Below are 18,279 nucleotides of genomic sequence, written 5' to 3' on the forward strand. Positions count from 1 at the left end.
ATGTACCATTGTAATGCTTTCAACATAAATTCTTGAGGCATTTTTCACTACTTTTTTGTTCAAATTGGGATTCTATTGCTTGATGGGACCAGATGGACACTCGGAAACAAGCTTTCATACACAGTAATAATTATTATATTATTATTATTTATTATATGTTATTATATACGTTATGTTTTTAGTAAAATGTAGTTATAATGCAATTGTGTAGTAATAAAAAATTATTTAAAGTCACAATTAAGCTCTGGTAGGTAGGACTAGAGCCCTAGTTAGTTTAGAATCTTTCTTCTTTGATACATGGACAAGACGCTCTCTTTAATACCTCAGAATTATGGAGTTTTACAGTCAGGTGATAATAGTCATTCTTTCCAGTTCTACATGAATGCTACATAATTCTTCTAATACTTTCAGTAAGTTATTTTCATTGGTCTTGGATAGTTTATTTCCAAGTACATGGTGACCAGCACTAAGGTGGTTATTTAAGGATTCCCACCACAAACCTTTTGACTAGATACCCTGGGAAGCTTTCTCCTCTCTGATATACTTCCCTGAATAATCTAGCTTCTGATTTTCACAAGTTCTCAGCAACTCTTATTCAAATAAAGGATTCCACACCTGGTGTCTCAGATATTATTCTTACCAATAGTTTGTTTTTAAACTTGAATTAGTACAACAAACATAAGAGGGTCCTCAAAACATTTTTAAATATTTTTATTATAAACATACTGTACAGAGGGGTTACAGTTACATGAGTAAGGTAATGAGTACATTTCCTATGGAGCATTGTTACTCTCTCCTTTTTTCCCCCTACCATCCCTTCCCTCTCCCCTCCCAAATCCTCCTCTCCTCCAAAGTTGTAAAGTTCATTTGCAACATAGTATCTTGTACATCTCATTGTTACAATGGGTCAACCTGTATCCTTGTTTCAGCATTTTGTTATTTCTCTTCCCCTCTCCCAGTTAGAAAAATGTATATATAAAATTCAGTGCACTGGAATCAAATACAGTGACAACAGGGGTTATACCATGGGGGAAGAACATACAAACAAAAAAAAATCACAGTACATTATAAGTGTATTAAAAACAACAGTGACAAATAGATCTTGTGTCCCTAACTTGGGGTTTACTTCACTTAGCATCATCTTTATATGGTCATATGTACATACCTTTTGACCTTTTCTGCTTGTCTGGTAAGATTATCCTAGATGTATACTATTACTGCAAATAAGGGAAACCATGGGACCTATGTTTCTTTGGGCCTGGCTTACTTCACTTAATATAATTTTTTCCAAGTCTTTCCATTTCCTAACAAATGGGGTGGTGTCATTCTTTCTGATGGAGACATAGAATTCATATATATATATATATATATCACATTAAATCCCCCAACACTCAACAGAAGAAATGCTCAACTTCTTTACCCATAAAAGAAATGCAAATCAAAACAACATTGAGATTTTACCTCACCTCAGTTAGAATGGCTATAATTAAAAAATCCAGTAACAACAGATGCTGGAGGAGATGTGGCCAAAAGGGAACCCTACTGCATTGTTGGTAGGAGTGTAAACTTGTTCAACCACTCTGGAAAGCAGTATGGAGATTCCTCAAAAGACTCCACATAGAGCTTCCCTATGACTCAGCAATCCCACTTTTGGGCATTTACCCAAATAATCACAAGACCATACTAATGCTACCAGAACAACTATGTTTATTGCAGCCTTATTTACCATAGCTAAGCTATGGAACCAACCCAGATGCCCCTCAGTAGATGAATGGATCAAAACATTTTTTTGACTAACCATATTTCTACTTTTATTCCCAACAAATTAGAGACTTTCCACTTTTGTAATGGAAATGAATCTGGACTCCCTTAGGCTCATGGCCTGCTTGAATCAAAGACCGACCTCAATGTCATTGATTTTCTTAAAGTATCAAATCACCTTCAATGCTATATTGACTTTAGGAGGTTTAAAATTATTCTTATTCAGCTTTTCTATGTGTTTCTTCTGAAAAATAGAAAAAATCATGATTCTCTGCTTTCCTAGCTTGAGATTTATTAAAATACTGTATTTAAAACATGTACCAGTGGTTACATGCAGTAAATTCCTAAGTACTATAATGGAAAACAGATTTTCTCAAGGCAAATCATGCACATAAACAAAGGATAATTGTTTGCCTTTAGCTAACAACAACTTATCTAATCTCTAGAATTTCTTGTTATCTTAACTCAGAATAGCGCTTAATGAAAACAATGTTTTTCATTGGTAAGTAAAATGAAGATTAGAACCATAGTAGAAAATAGGCATGGTTAGAACCATGGGGAAGTGGGCTGAGTTCAACATTGCAAGTCATTCAGAATATCTTCATCAAGAGAGTGACTCCTAGGGAGTCTTCTCCTTGGAAGATTTCTTCGTAATAATGAGAACTCAGATGAATCTTTTCTCTAGGAACTTTCATTTTGTCTTATTTCCTTGGGTAGAACCAAGATTCATAATAGCAGATATAAGAACATTAGTAATTAGAAAAGAGTTAGCTTTTCTAACATTTATGTAGGAATCCAGGTTTCTGTTAGCTACATTAAGTTATAATTCTGTGAAAGAGTCTCAGATGAACTTAGGTTTAAGTTTCTAAAAGCTCATGAGGGAGCACTAGTCTTCTATTAAGAGACTCTATTCAAGCTGAACTTTATTCTTGCAATTTAAGTCAGAAATAGAAGTGGGAAAATCTCATGATCACCTGAAAATCAGATCCAAGTCAAGGTCTGTTAGTTAAAGTATCTACTGTAAAACATAATCCAAATAAGGAGATCCTCTTCTTTCTTTATTATTATTTCATAATATGTATGTTTAGAAGGCAAGTTCATTCATTAATAACCATAGGTTTAAAATATTGTAATGAGTTAGAACATAGAGTTTATATTTTTCATGGGACATGATGGAAATCTCCATTGGAAAAGGTTAGTGTGTTTCCAGTTGTCCGAGAAATTAAAAAGGAAAACACAAAACTTAAAAATCTCTTACCACTGACATAGCCTTGTCAAGCATAAGCAAATTTAATTTTTTTGTTCTAACTTTCCAACCAATATTTAAACATATACAATGAACACTGGAAACAAGGTGGTCAAAAACAGCTCTAATGTTTGAAGATCCAAACCACAATAATACAATTTTCACTGACATATTTATTTTTATTTACTACTAATTAACAACTCAGGAATTCATGTAACATAAGTAAAAGTAGTGATGTCTACTAACATATGCAAACATGTATTTAGTTTACTATATATAGAACCAATGTTCTCTCTCAAATCAAACTATGTCTTTAAGAAAGGAACCATATTTTTTTTAAAAAGAAAGGAATTATATAATGGAATTCAGGCTTTACAAGGTTACACAAGGTCACATACTTGGTAGCCCATTCATGTGTATAAATTATAAGCGGAAAGTGTTTTGCTGTAATAAAGGTAAGAAAATTACTACACTAGCTAGAAAAACTGAAACTCTGTTTCTTTTTCAAAACAGCTTTTATTTTGGTAAGAATGATGGTGGATATTTTTTCCACATCATTTATTTAGTCTTCTCTTTATTCAATTATTTTGCAGTGATAAGTCAAAAAGCATTTAGTTTACTAAGGGTGGTACTCTGTCAGTAGTTGAAATCAAAGTGATTTATAGCATGCAAAATATTATGTGTACTAGTTTTAATTAATTTTGTGTATAGCAGCCAGTAAACATCTCTGTACATACTAATTACACTCAAGCTATTATACCTGGAAACAGATTGATTTAAATAGCATAGCTACAAAGGACATTGCTAGTAAAGAGAACATGGAAAATAAACATACCTTATTTCTGAAAGATGTGTAAAAGCAAGTATTTTTATGTTAAAGAAATAATTTTAATCTATTTCCATCTTCAAAATTTCCTAATAACCAAATATCTACTTTTAAAAAATTGTTCATCTTTCTTTTTTGAGAGATATTCGGCCTATTCTGTAATATGCAAGCTTTTTTCCTGCAGGTGTTATGATAAGTTATGAAATGCCAGTTTGCAGTTTGAAATAGTCACAGGTTATTGGTTGACAGCTTGTGAGTAGATGTATTTTTCTTCCTGTGAAGGTTGTTGTGTGCACCTCAAATATATTTAACACTTGACTATGAAGAAATCAGCATTGAAGAAGGCCAGATCTAACAGTAGCTTCCTCACAGATTTTTGTATGTAGTTAACTGACAGAACAATGAAACAGTAGGAGCTTATGAGAAAATAATGTGGAAATGTGATACAGTTACTGTGTCAAGCACTATTAGCAAAAATGAAGAAAAGAATTAGATGTAACTTTTTCAAAGAGCCAAAGTTTACAATTCACCTGGTTAGAATAAATTTCAGGTCCTCGAAACCACTCTCTTAACAATGAAACTGCCCTAGTTTCAGGCAGCTTATCTGACTTCAGTTCAGTGAAGCCAAATAGAAAAATAGGAATAAGGTTGTAATCCTAGAGACCATGGTTGGAACCGAGATGAACCTAACTCTTGCTGTCATGTTAGTCTTTTAATATGTATATGAGAGCTCAGGAAATAGTGCCTGTGTGTCTTGTACTTCGTTGTACATCAGATTTTACCTCTCTCTTTTTTCTTTTCTTGAAAATCTATATTTAAAAAGATTTGAACTCAAGATATTGGTTAATATAGCATGTATTTATTTTGGAAGTAAACATACAAATATGCAATACCAAGAGTTTATATATCATAATAAATCATGAACATCCTTTTTAATCACTATTGTGTAACTTCCTACCAGAAAATATCTGATTAATGACAAACCTTTAGGAACACATTTTAATTACTTTGAACACTGAACTTACTGTTGCATTTAAGAGCAAGTCTTATCACATTTAAATTCTGTTTAAATATCTTAAATTATAGTGTTTATTTTTAGATACCAGGCCAGGACTTGAACTTGATACCTTACCACTGTCTCTCATTGGCTAACAGTCTACTAACTTAGCCATGCCTCCAAGCCCAATTATGCATTTTGATTTGATGCAGGCATTTGAGAGTTTAATTTCTTCTGAAATATTTCAAAAAAGAAATTTTTTTTTTTTTTTTTTTTTTTGTCGGTCGTGGGGCTTGAACTCTGGGCCTGGGCGCTTTACCACTTGAGCTACAGCGCCACTTCCAAAAGAAAAAATTTTTATGACAAAACTTTCACGAAATTTCGGATCTGAAATCACTTTAAGTACAGAAATTTTGAGGCCATAAATATAAACAATTCCAGAGTCTCTAATTTCTGACATGACTGATTCTAACACTGGCATGTTGGTAAATTATATGACATTGAGTTATACATACATTTGGGATATCTGTCCTATACTTCTTTAAGTCTGAAGTGAGATTCCCTGGTTTCATTACCCTGTAGGATGTTTTTACAGGTAGGTTTTTGTTTGTTGAACAAGTGAAGCATCAATTGGCCTAATTTGGGGCCCTGAAGGTAAGTTGAGTGAATGTCCATAAAAGAATATCCAGAACTCATCAACAAACAAGCCTATTAAAATCTCCCTTGGTCTGGAAATGCTGATCTACCATTGAAGATTCAAAAATAGATTTCAGCACTATAGTGCCTCCAGAGTCATTTTTTTAATGCTTTGGATGAATAGGATAAGTTGATGCAAAAATGAGTATTCTAAAAAGAGCCCTGGGTAGGTCATTTCATCGGTACTCATGGGGTTATCAGGGGTCTAGGATTTTCATAATCAACCTGGGCTTCTCATGTCACTACAAGTGGCTCTGTTATTCCCACCAGTTAACATTCATGCCTTCATATTAGATGTGGTTTGAAGTGCTTTGCCATAAAGATAGTAAATATACTTCTGCACATTCTGAACACCATTGGAAGTCAGTTAAAAGCTAATCCACATCTCCACAAAAAGTGAAGTTCTTGAAGGTCTGAGTTTGAACCTGGCCCCATTCCTCAGGATGAAAATTTTTGTCAACATATGGCTACCAATTACTTTGTTTTCGAAGTTGTACCTAATCCCCAGCAATATGTGGAGCTTGGTTAATTGTGGCCTTTGAGATAAAGTCATCTTTGAAACAGCGTAAAAGCTGGCTTTTACTGGGAGAGACAAGCTGTTCTTTTGTAACCCTCTGACAGGATCTCATCTACTCCTCAAGGTTTTCTAAACCAGGACAACATCCCCATTTCTTAGGGTGGTTTGATCATTGCTGAAGGCCACACAACTAGAGTGGCAAATCTAGGATCATTAGTTATGTGATCTGAATCAAGACTGTGCTTATATATTGTCATTTCTTTTCTGTATTTATTTTTGGTTGTTCATGGGGCTTGAACTCAGAGCCTGTTGGGTACTGTTCCTGAGCTTTTTCACTTAAGGCTAGTGCTCTACCACTTTGATCCACAACACCATTTCCAATTTTCTGGTGGTGAATTGGAGATAAGAATTTCACAGACTTTCCTGGTCAAGCCATGGACCTCAGATCTTGGCCTCATGACTAGCTAGGATTTCAGGCATGAGCCACTGGCACCCAGGCTTATCATTTCTCTAGGCTTGTCCTAATTCTATTCTCCTCATTTAAAGTGGGTAAGAACTACTTTAAAGCATGCATCTTAGCTAGGCATATAAATGTAATTTCAGCACTTTGAAGGCTACAGCAGGGCTACATAGCAAAAAAAAAAAAGTATTTCGTTCAAGCTTGGGTTATACAGCAAGAACTTACCTTTAAAAAATAACAAAAACACTCGGAGCAGATTTCCTATCATTTTGTCCTTTGTTCTCTCTATACTTTATCTACCATTTTCTGTTTTAAGATGACCTCCTTGTAGTCTTTTCGTCTAACTTTCCATACAAGTAAAGAAAGAGAGACCTGGTATAAAAAAAATAAGGTGACTGATGTTATTTAAATGACCCAGCCAGCATTGGAAAATGGGGGTGGAGTCGGATTTTTTTTAAATCATTTCGATTAGTACAGCTCCTTTACTAGGCTACTTTAATCCGCCCTCCCATAAATGGCAAAAGAATCAATACAGTCTTAGATAAATTCATTTTTAAGATGTAAGAGATGCAGGGCAAAGAGAGGTGACAGTGAACCTGAAAAGACTGAATGTAAGTTAGGAAAGATGATAAATGGATAAAACTGCCAGTGTATTGGATTTGCCTGTCCTCTATAAAAGAAAAATTGCATTCTATGTTTTTCATTGGTTTATCTCTTACTTAAAAATATTTGTTAGCTATTTATTTTAAAATAAACTTTAATATACAAATATAACAAAAACTTTTAATTAAAAATTTAAAAGTACTCACTAAAAGTATAATACTACCTAGGCATTCTATTACATTATACAACTAAATAATTATTATATAAAGCTTATAGCCAGTATGTTATCATCAACTCTTAATTTTTTTTATCAAAAGTAGACCAAATAATTGGGAGGTTAGGCTAAAACATGATTTGGAGCATAGAACAAATACTATGTGAATACCTTTATTTCAGAGAGCTGCTTTACACTAATTAAAATAATTTAACATCATTAATACTTTGTTCTTCTAAATAGTCTGTACAAGTACTCTATTTAGAGATTAGGAAAATAAAACAGGTTACATTTTATTCAGGATCTCAAAGGAGTTCTATGGAGAAATCCAGTTATCACTAAGAAAATGAAATAGAAAATTGAGACAATCATCCATATAATAAAAATCTCAAACTGCCATTTTTGCATTTATTGCATTTTGTTTGAATGAAGTTCTTTTTTTTCTCTCTTTACGAGTGGCATTGTTTAATTATGGAACAAGGAAGAAAGCTTTAGACTGACTCACATAACCTACCTATTGGTGTGTCTATTTAAAGAAAGGCATAAAAGTGAAAAACACAGCATGAAAGTTGTGCTAAGACTGATGAAAAATATAAAGTTGAAAACATTTTGTCCATACACAATTAACCCTTAAAAACAACTACCTTAAGTACCTGAGTTTGGTAACCATATTTTCCAAAATTTTTCTAAAATGAAGTCAAAGATCTGAACAGTGAAAATATACAGCATTAAAAAAAGAAACTAACAAATTATTTAATGATACTATCTGATTTTTTTAAAAAAAGGTTCTTGGTCATCTTTACAATAAAAAATAAAAATAATAAATAAGGATACAGGTTGACCCATTGTAGCAATGAGACGTACAAAACATTATGTTGAAAACGAACTTTATGGAGAAGGGTAGTTGTGGGGGTAGTTGTGGAGGTGCGAGGGAAGGGATGGTAGGGAAAACAAAGGCAACAATGTAGCAAATGTACTCATTACCTTGCTCATGTAACTGTAACCCCTCTATACAGTATTTTCAATAAAAAATATACAAAAAAATAGGGGATAAACTTATACATTTCCCCTGCTGACACAATTTAAAAAAATAAAAAGGGTCTTGGACAGAAACACAGACAGTAAAAACAAATACAAGAAAAAAAAGTCACACCAAGATAAGGTACAAATATATTTTCTTCACAAAACTACATAAAATTTTTCATCTTCATAAAGATCGGAGAATAGAATCTGGCAGTATCTTTGTAGGCTTTTAGGAGTCTCTTTAAAAAAAAAAAAGCTCTAGCCTCTTTATTTCCTAACATGCCATACAAAATTACTATAGCATGCAATTCTACTGCCAAACCTATTTCCTTCTCCTAAAGTACAACATGCACTGAGGAGTCTCAGTTGTTAACTTTCTGTTCTGTCAAAAATAACCCAAGGAAATAATTCTGTTTTATTTTTCCTATGCTCCTCTCCTACTCTCCACCAGCTCCTCTTCTTCTTCTCACTGTCTTCCTACTTTCTACTCTCCTAAGGAAAGAGTGTAGTGGATTGAAACTCCAAAATGAGCTCCAGCACTTGAACACATCACAACATAGCCATTGTTAGAATCTATGAATAGCAGAGCAGATCTTCTATCAGCAGCTGTCATTGGAATGTGGGTGCAAGATTTTAAAAAAAGAGGAGAGCAATGTCATCTTCTTAAACTTAGAAACAAAATGAGCATCATAAAGTAAACATAATTATTGGACAAAATATAAAATTTGTAAAAAGAAAAACCAAGAAAGAAAAACCATTTGAGTCCTATCTTGGGGTTCTCAAATATTTATAAGATGATTTCTTTGCTGCTCTGTATGTCCCTCTCCCATGGTATAATCCTTATTTTCACTGTAGTTGATGTTGGTATAATTTGGGGAGTGGAAAGGAAAAAACAAATTGTTTAAATAGGGATACAGGTGGACCCATTGCAACAAGGAGATGTACAAGACATTATGTCGAAAAATGAACTTTATAATTTTGGTAGGGTGGGTGGGGGACTGGACGGGAGGGCAGGGATGGTAAGGGGAGGACACAAAGGAGGAGGCAACAATGCTTGATAAGAAATGTACTCATTACCTTGTTCATGTAATTGTAACCCCTCTGTACGGTATTTTCACAATAAAAAAAACATTAATAATAAACAAATAAATAGAAAAAAAAGAAAAAGCAGTACTTTTGTTTGGCACCATAAGCAGATGGATTCAGGCAGCTTAGGTCAATTGGATGAGTAAAAACTAGTGTAGAGTGTGTTTTAATCATTCAGGTATAATTCAGATTAAGATGAGGGTTCTGGTTAGCGTTATGGAAAAGTAAAATTGGGTTTCCCACTAAAATTGGGTTTAGTTTAGAAGTAAACTAAATATGAGATAGACTAGAAACTGGAGGGTTTTCCTGACATTTACAATTAGGTGTTAATGTAGATTGCATAAAGGCTAGGTCTCTGGTTATGTTTAGGGTATGGGATAGGGTTAGGAAAGAAATTAGATGTTACTTCCTTTAAGATCTATGCATTTAGGGGAAGTTAGGATCAATGAAAACCACAGTATTTTTCATAGGATCAAGATTTGAGGATAATGGGTATAACAGCTCATGTTAGGGAACAAAACAGATTCCGCGTAAGAATCAGATAATCTGGAGGATTTAGGGCCAATTGAAACTTTTTTTTTCAAGACGTACAACTGGAGTATCAAGGTGAGCCCAAACTGGAGTACTTTTAATTAAATACAGAAATAGTCTACCATTAAGATCAAGGTTAGGTTTAGGTTTTCAGCCTAGGTTAGGATTAGGGATAGGTAAATGGAAATTTTAGCACAAAATTGAATTAAATTTTAGAACAACAAGCTGAGTAAGAGTTAGGATGAATGTGATAAACAATATTGCTATTAATATAAGGATTCAGGGACAATTAGGCTTAGGGTTTACCTCAGTGTTCCAGGTAGCAGTAGGTTTAGGGTTAGAAACAGGGTGCCATATTGGGTAAAACTGCAAACTATTTTAAGAAGGATGGTTTTACTCAAGATGATTATAAACAAGAAATCTAATAACAACAGATGCCAGAGGAGATGTGGCCAAAAGGGAACCCTACTGCATTGCTGGTGGGAGTGTAAACTTGTTCAACCACTTTGGAAAGCAGTATGGAGGTTCCTCAAAAGACTCCACATAGAGCTCCTCTATGACCCAGCAATCCCACTTTTGGGCATTTACCCAAACAATCACAGACAAGGCCATACTAAAGCTTCATAGCAACTATGTTTATCGCAGCATTATTCACCAGAGCTAAGATATGGAACCAACCCAGATGCCCCTCAGTAGATGAATGGATTAAGAAAATGTGGCACATATATATATATATATATATATATATATATATATATATATATATATATATATATATATATACATATACATATATATGTATATGTATATATATATATATATATATGTAATGGAATTCTATGCCTCCATCAGAAAGAATGACATTGCTCCATTTGTTAGACAATGGAAAGGCTTGGAAAAAATTATATTAAGTGAAGTAAGCCAGGCCCAAAGAAACATAGGTCCCATGGTTTCCCTTATTTGCAATAACGAGTACATGTGTAGGACAAGCAGAAAAGGTCAAAAGCTATGTACATATGACCAGATAAGATGATGATAAGCGAAATGAACCCCAAGATAGGGACATAAATATCTCTTTTTTTCCTGCTATTGTTTCTAACATATTTATAATGTACCATGTGATTTTTTTTTATTGCTTTGCATGTTCCTCCCCCATAGTATAACTCCTGTTTTCACTGTATTTGATGTTGGTACCCTGCATCTTGTAAATACACTTCTCTAATTTGGAGAGGAGAAAGGAAAAAACAAAATGCTTAAATAAGGATACAGGTTGACCTATTGTAACAATGAGATGTTTAAAATACTATGTTGAAAACAAACTTTACAACTCCAGCAGGAGAGGGGAGTAGTTGTGGAAGTGGGAGGGAAGGGATGGTAGGGGAAAAGGAGGAGGCAACAATGCTCAATAGGAAATGTACTCATTACCTTGCTTATGTAACTGTAACCCCTCTATACAGCATTTTTACAATAAAAAACATACAACCTAAGTAAATAAAAAGGAAAATGTGATATATATGTAGATATATATGGAATTCTATGCATCCACATATAATGGAATTCTATGCCTCCATCAGAAAGAATGACATTGCCCCATTTGTTAGGAAATGAAAAGACTTGGGAAAAATTATATTAAGTGAAATAAGCCAGACCCAAAGAAACAGGTCCCATGGTTTCCTTTATTTTCAATAACTAGTATACATCTAGGATAATCTTACCAGATAAGCAGAAAAGGTCAAAAGCTATGTACATATGACCATATAAAATGATGGTAAGGAAAATGAACCCCAAGAAGGGACACAAGAGGTTTTTTCTTTGTCGCTGTTGTTTTTAATGTACTAGGTGATTTTTTTTTGTTTCTTTTGTACGTTCTTCCCCCTATGGTATAATGCCTGTTGTCACTGTATTTGATTCCAGTGCCCTACATCTTGTATATACATTTTTCTAATTTGAGGAGGGGAAGGGAAATAACAAAATGCTGAATCAGGGATACAAGTTGACCCATTGTAACAATGACATGTACAAGACACTATATTGAAAAAGAACTTTACAACTTTGTGGGGGTGGGAAAGGAGAAGTTGGGGAAGTGGGAAGGGAAGGAATGGTAGGGGAAGAAACAAAGGAGGTGGTAACAATGCTCAATAGGAAGTGTACTCATAACCTTACTTATGTAACTGTAACCCCTCTGTACAGTATCTTTACAATAAAAATATTTTTAAAATTGAAGATGTAAGAAAACTAGTGTATTTGTGTTCTTCTAGCATTCAAAGGTAATTAGGGTCAGAGTTAGTGTTAGTGTGAATTTTCTAGTTCAGGTTAGGATTATGGGTAGAGAAGGGTAAACTTTAGGGTAAAACTGAGTTTTCTAGTAAGAAGTAAAAGCAAAGTTTCAATAGAAGAATATTTTCCTTAAGTTTACTACTCAGTTTTAATTTGGGTTGTGATTAGGGTTAGATCTCTAGTTACTGTTGCTGCTAGAGAAAGGGTGAGAAAATGGGTTAGGTGTTTAATCTTTAACTTACATTGGGATCTAGGAAAAGTTAGGATTAATGCAAACTAGAGAATTTTTCATAAGATCAGGATTTGAAGACAATGGATTTCTGTCTGGGAATGGGTTAGAGAAATTTGGTATCAAACTGAAAATAAATTTTAAAACTACTGCCAAGTAAGAGTTAGGATGAAGTTTAAATAATACATGGCTATAAATATGAGGATTTGGGTATAGTGAGGCCTTGGATTGGACTCAGTGTTCCAAATATGGATTGTTAGGGTTATAATTTGGGTAAGATATTGTATAAAACTGCAACTTATTTTAAGAAGGATGAATTGATTCAAATTTAGGATGAAAAATAACTAGTTTTTTTGTGCTACTGTTAGTATTCAAGGATAATTAGGGCTAGGTTCAGGGTTAGTTTTCTGGTTCAAGTTAGTGTTAGTGTGTGAGAAGGTAAAGATTTAGAATAAAACTGAGCAGTCAAGAAGCAGTTAGAAATAAAATTACTGTGAAATTTAATAGAAACTATAGATTTTTCCTTATGAATTAGGCTTATATTTACAGTTAGGTTTCCTGTTAAGTGTAGGGATTATGTTATGGTTAGGAAATAGATTAGACTCTTAAATAAATCTGAAACTTACATTAACATCTATGCATTCGGGAAAAGCTACATCAATGGAAACTACAACATTTTTTATAATATCAAGGTTTGAGGACAGTGAATAGTTCATGTTAGGGAATAAAATGGTTTCCGAGTTTGACTCAGAAAATCTAAAGAATTTAGGGCAAAGAGCAACTTTTTGCCAAGAAGAACAACTGGTATACCATGCTGAGTGAAAACTCGAGTATTTTTCATTGACTTTAGGATTGGTAACCATTACGATCAGGGTTAGGGTTAGAGTTTCTGGCTGGGGTTAGGGTTAAGGTTACAGAAATAGGAAATTTAGCTTCAAACTGAAAGTAAAGCTTAGACCTATGAGTAAGAGGATAAATGTGAAGTACAGTATTTTTATTAATGTTAGGATCAGGGGACAATTAAGCTTAGGGTTATCTTTAGTGTTACAAGTGTGCTTAGGGTTCAGGTTAGGTGTAGATTAAGATATTGGGTAAAACTACACCCTATTTTAAGAAGGATAAGTTGAGTCAAAATTAGAATGAGCTAGGTGCCAGTGGCTCATGCCTATAATCCTAGCTACTCAGGAGGCTGAGATCTGAACGTTGCCATTCAAAGCCAGCCCAGGCAAGCAAGTCCTTCAATTAACCAACAGAAAACCAGAATTGGTGCTGTGGCTCAATTGGTAGAGTGCTCACCTTGAGCTAATGAGCTGAGGGATAGCTCCCTCGCCAAGAGTTCAAGCCTCACAACCAAAAACATAAATACAATTAATGAAAAGTAGTGCATTTGTGTTACTTTTTGCATTTCGATATAATTCAGATTAAGGTGAGGGTTAGTGTTTTCTTAATTCCAGTTATAGTAGGGCTATGGAAAGGTAAATTTTAAGGTAAAACTGAGTAAGAAGTAGAAGCAAAGTAAATTTGAATTTCAATAGAAACTAAAGTATTTTCCTAACATTTACTACTCATTTTTAATTTGAGTTGCAGTTATGGTTAGATTCCAATTACATTTAAGGTTATGGTTAAGGTGAAGAAATGAGTTGATGTTAAGTAAACATACTTTACTATCTAGGAGTTAGGGAAAGTTAGCATCAATGGAAACTGCAGTATTTTTCATGATATCAGAATTGAGGTCAACAGATGTAATTGTTTACATTAGGAGAATGAGATTGCTTCAGATTTAGAGTCAGGAAATCTGGAGAGTTTAGGGAAAACTGCAACTTTTTTCAAGAAGTATAACTGGAATATCAGGATAAATAAAAATTTGCATTATTTTTGTTAACTTTATGATTGATCTACCATTAGGAGCAAGGTTAATATTAGAGTTTCTGGCCAAGGTTATGGTTTGGATTAGGGAAATGGAAAATTTACTGGCAACTTGAGAGAAAATTTTAGAACTACAGATGAATATAAGTTAGGATGAATGTGAAATAGAATATTACTATTAATATTAGGATTCAAGTATAATTAGGCTTAGGGTTAGTATCAGTGTTCCAGTAAAGGTTAGAGTTAGGGTTAGAAAAAGGGTATAATATTGGATAACTGCAACCTATTTTAAGAAGGCTGAGTCAAATCAAAATTAGGATAAAAGAAAATATGGGGCCAGAGCAGAATCAATGGATATTGCCATCTTAAATGAAGAAAAATAACAACAACAAAAGAACATTATAAAGCAAACACATTTATTGGTCAAATGTCAAACCTGTTTAAAAAGTTTTGCTTTGAATCAAAGCAGAAGGAGTTGTGCTGCTTGGCTTATTTCTCCGCCAGAGGTTTTTCTGTTGAAGATTGGTGGAAAAATGTGATAACAAAGTGAAGCCTGACTCTGAAAAAGCACTTGTAGTTCCTTAGTTCTCTACTTTAGAAGATGTTCACTATGTGAATATGTGATGTAATGTCATGTCATATGCTCTGAACTGGTCCAGGACAAATACATGGCCCAGCCTTGCCTGGAACTTGCTTAGCCCAGATTTGTCTCCAGTCTGTGATCCTCTTGCTTCTGCTTTCCAAGTGCTGGAATTATAGGTGTGGAGCACTAGATCTGGGTAAGCAAGTCTTTATCATTCTTGTTACATATAGTATAAACAAGTATTACCTGAAATAGCATTTTATGTTATTCAGATGGTAGGTGCTTTTCCAGAAAATTAGTATGAGATGTGGCTTGCTCTCAAATGCACAGGTGCTTCAAGTTATTGTAGCCAACATTAGTGATTGGCATATAAACAAATATGCCTTGTTTCTTTAAAAAACAATTATAATCTATACATTTAATCACCATTTAATACAATCAGCTATGTATACATAAAGACACCAAATGTCATCATTTATGTTTCTCAGAACTGTTTCAAATGTTTAGAACTCAAGGAGATTGAGAATCATACATATTTAGAACTCATGGTAATTGACAATCATTCTCAAAACTACCTATGTGCTCAAAGTACTGTAAATATACTATTAAGATATATTTTCAGCTTTTGCTCCCTTGGTCATTGCTACCTCTATCTGTCACAGGACTGGAGTAGAGAGAAGATCATAATTTTCTGAGAAGAAAATTTAGTTTTAATAGAAGCACAAACAATGCTAATATCATGTACATGGGTATAAGCACACATACCTAGGCTAACAATAATAATAGCAGAACACAGTAGACTTCCACTTCCTGGACTTAGCACTAGATTTCTACATGGATCCAAGTAGTCATGGAGGATAGGGGAAGAAAATGATTGACAGAGACCCAAATGTGGAAGCTGCTTTTTGCCTTCTGTGGTACTGACTCAAAGGAATCTGCTATGAAACAACAGTGTGTTTATATTGATGTAGAAAACCAGAATTAAGACTTCAGCAAGCAAGGGAACATGTTCTCATACAGCACAGAGGCAAGTCTTACCAGGAAAGTCTGTATCTTAATATTTACTCTGTATGTATATATATTTGTAGATCTTAACAATCATTCAAAGACAGAAGGGAATAATAAGGAGAAAGTAAAGGTCCATTCTGGAAGGACCACACCATAGACAATGACAGAATTAATAAGATCAGAACTAGTAAGAGTTTGTGCAATGTCTCAAAAGGGAAGTCCAAAACTTCATAAATCCAGTCTTCTCTTGAACCTGTAGGCCACACTGATCCTTAAAACCTACAGGAGAAAGAATAGGCACAGTCAAATGACTTTCTACTAAAGGAGGAATAATTTAGGTCTAGAAGTGTAAGAAATATGCTCCTAAACACATTTCTGTTGGAAAAGGAGATTTCAGTAGCTATAAGCCAGGGAAGGAAAAATGTATTTCTGCCAAGGGTTATCTGGATGTTTATAATAACATCATGGGCCATATAAAATTATTGATGGAGACAGACAGCCATGAAGCTGACAAAAGATACACATATGTGTCTGTCCTGTCATGTGCCAAATGACTTTGCAGGCCTTAGACAACCCAAAGGTCTGATGATCACTACATTTGCCATAGAGATACTAAAAGTAAATAAAGAAAGAGCTCTTCTTTCTAGAAATTTAAAAGCTAACACCCATAAAGAAACTTCTGTATAAAAGAAGTCAAGATCAACTCACAAATATTAGATATCAGAAATCTCTTAATGTACCATAAATAACAACATTGAAACTTACAGTATCAGAAAGGCAGTCAAACCTAGGGCTCTAAGTACCACCAACACTTATACATCAGGCTGCAAACTACTGTCTAATACAGCAATGCTTAGCAGTTATCAAATGATTGTCAACACAAACAGATTTATAAACAAAGGATTGATAAGGAAAAAAGGCAGCAAAAGTGAAGAAGTAGAAAAATTTTACAAAAGAACCATTAAAAAACATAGTCAATCATTCTCTATACAGCTAATAGAAAGAACCAGAAGGATAGTGAGCAAGGTGCCATCAGCAAGGTTCAAATAACTGGTCTGTGAGCTTTTCTCAGAATCATTTTAACATCCTAAGGAAAATATATCTCCAAATTCCACACTTTGTTAACAAATTTTGTTTTAATCTTTGGGAATCATTCTTATTTCAACATTTTAAGGAAGTAGCTATTCAGATATTTAATCTTTTACTGTTGAACATTTTCTCAACTGATTTAGCATTCTTTCCTTAAAGTAAATGTGTCATAGAAACCTATACATTTAACTAATCAGAAATAGAGTTTTTCTCCAGGAGCCATTAAAAAGATTCAACATTAGATTCTTTTCCAAGGCGAACTAGAATTAAATGTCCCATGAGGCTGATTTTTTTCACAGTTTGTATTGGAGAAGAGCTCCAGTACTAGAGAAATTTTCTATTTAAGAAACAAACCCTGGAAGGATGACTTTTTAAAGTTATTATATACAAGTAAAAAGCAATGTATAAACTAAGTGGTAAAAATAATCTCAAAGAATAATTTCAGAGTTGCAGAAAAAATTAATAATATTTCCTGCTAGAGAAAATAAGAGATTGAGAGACCAGTAGCTCATTTGGAAAATCCTTAGTAACATATATGCTACATAAGAAAAATAGGGTGGTCACACAAGAGATAGTACATTCACCAATCAGAAAGTAATGAAGTTTCCAGCATGGAATTAGTACAAAGTCTCATGGTCAAAATATTCAGGATTTTACATTGAACATTGTCCAGAATTGGAGGCACATGACACAAAGAAATTGCATTCTCTTTATATCTCTGAGAAGATAGCATTGCTGAACTGATTTTTTTTAAAAAGCAACTAATATTCACTTTAATATTTTATTCTGAAATAATTTGTCCATACCCGGTTATGTACAAAGATTCTAGAGTCTACTCATTTCCATTGCAAGTCATGATTAGGAATTATCACATACCAAGTAGCAATTTCATTGTGAAAAATGTCCCTAGAAAGCAGTCATAGGGATTCTTTTCCTGTTCACAAACATGATGATTGGGTCCTCAAGTGCTTGCATGACATGCAACTCCCTCAAACCTTGTTATGTCCTAATTTTATATAATTGAAAGAATTATTTAACATTTCAAGAAAAAAACACTTATACAAATACCTTATTAAAACTGTCTGATAAACTTTGGAGATTCCTCAAAAGACTACACATATGACCCAACAATCCCACTTCTAGGCATTTACCCAAATAATCACAAACAAGGCCATACTAAAGCTACCAGCACAACTATGTTTATCACAGCATTATTCACCATAGCTAAGATATGGAACTAACCCAGATGCCCTTCAGTAGATGAATA

General features: G+C 33.8%; 1 non-coding gene across 1 annotated transcript; it reads left to right on the top strand.

The window, feature by feature from the left end:
* The first annotated feature begins 17,937 nt into the window (after nucleotides 1-17,937).
* On the top strand, nucleotides 17,938-18,038 carry LOC122117418. The gene has a single exon (XR_006149159.1). It is a non-coding gene; the product is annotated as a small nucleolar RNA U13 (small nucleolar RNA).
* The last annotated feature ends 241 nt before the right edge of the window (nucleotides 18,039-18,279 follow it).

Source organism: Dipodomys spectabilis, unplaced genomic scaffold (assembly GCF_019054845.1).
Source record: "Dipodomys spectabilis isolate Male_0828 unplaced genomic scaffold, ASM1905484v1 ptg000140l, whole genome shotgun sequence".
Taxonomy (NCBI): Eukaryota; Metazoa; Chordata; class Mammalia; order Rodentia; family Heteromyidae; genus Dipodomys; species Dipodomys spectabilis.